Source organism: Pteropus medius, unplaced genomic scaffold, assembly GCF_902729225.1.
Source record: "Pteropus medius unplaced genomic scaffold, Ma_sr-lr_union100, whole genome shotgun sequence".
Lineage (NCBI taxonomy): Eukaryota > Metazoa > Chordata > Mammalia > Chiroptera > Pteropodidae > Pteropus > Pteropus medius.
The window spans coordinates 7,844,524-7,845,945 of NW_024352786.1; the positions used below are offsets into that span (position 1 = coordinate 7,844,524).

Genomic DNA, 1,422 nt, shown 5'->3' on the forward strand with positions numbered 1-1,422 from the left:
TTGACTCTTAATTTAAAAGAGAGTAAAGTCCTCATGGTAAAATTCTTAGTAAGGGTTATGTGGAAGCCTTTTACTTTTCTTTCCCAAGAACACCTTAGCACAGTTATACATAATTAAAAAAATATATAGCTTTACCTGAAGCTGAATCTTCTTTGGAATAATGTTGGTGAGAGTTAATGAAAACCTCCTGTCTCAGGTCAATTCAAAGAAATAAATGAAATGGTCTTAGTATAAAATGATATATTAAAATATTTTTAGCTGATATATCATGTGCCACTTCCAATCACTAGATTGTTTTGGGCCTGGGAGGGTAAAAATAATCTTTTTTTAATTTATCCTAATACTCAACGTCAAAAGGGCTAGCTAATTAGGCTCATGTATTGAAACTGTATTGAAAATATAACAAATTTAGAATTTATGAAAAATTTTATTTCTCCTTACAAATACAATGTTCCATATAAACATTAGCTTGTTCTGGATTATATTTAGCATCTTTTGGTACTTGTTTTTAAAATTTATTTATATGAAACTAGAAGTCTGATTTGTTATACTTTGTCATAATGAAGAGAAAACTCAAGTGATTTATCTACAGCTTATTAAGTAGGTTATCTTATAAAAGAACAAAAAACAAAACACACCAGGTAAAGGAATGACAAGCTTCATTAGTGAAAATCTAAATTAAAAAATATTCTAAAAGAAAGGCAGCTTTATTTTTTTTCAAGTCTACATATAGTAATCTGGTCAGGCTCCTAAGTGCTGCCTACTTGAACTAGTTGTGCTGCTCTAGTTTGATTTTTAAAATAGGGAAGAAATAAATAGGTAGACAAGCAGATAGAGGCAAATAAATGAATCGAATTGACAGCTATAGTTTTCTTTTCTTTTCTTTCTTTTTTTTTTTAGGCAGGGCAACCTTTGGTTGACCCCACAGATTGCAAGGACCTTGTCAGCTTCCAATCCCTTATTTTTTATTGTATTTTTTTTATGCCTACAGCACCTGGTCTTCCTAGGTGGTCTCCCATCCAAGTACTAACCAGGCCCGACCCTGCTTAGCTTCCGAGATCAGACGGGATCGGGCTTGTTCAGGGTGGCACGGCCTAAGACTATATTTTTATTTTCAAAGTAGTTTTAATAGTAATGCAGTGTTAAAATAAAAAACATTGAAATAAGCCATATACTTCTATTTGCTGTTTAATCAAAGATTTAAAGATCTTAGTGAACAAGTTCTTTAATTTCACTGATAATCTTGATAAATAAAGAATGAAGGTAATTATTTCCATGATTGAGATGAGAGACATAGAATTAGCTAAATTTCTAAATGGTTATTTAGACTACATGAATAGTTATTGTTGCACAGAACATTTTGGAGGTCATATTTGGAGTCTAAATATTATTTATATTTGTGTTTCTATAAAAATTCCTTGA

The 1,422-nt window shown here is 30.9% G+C and overlaps 1 pseudogene; it reads right to left on the reverse strand.

Annotated features, from left to right (window-relative positions):
* Positions 1-982: 982 nt before the first annotated feature.
* LOC120591368 (uncharacterized) lies at positions 983-1,101 on the reverse strand (annotated as a pseudogene).
* Positions 1,102-1,422: the final 321 nt, after the last annotated feature.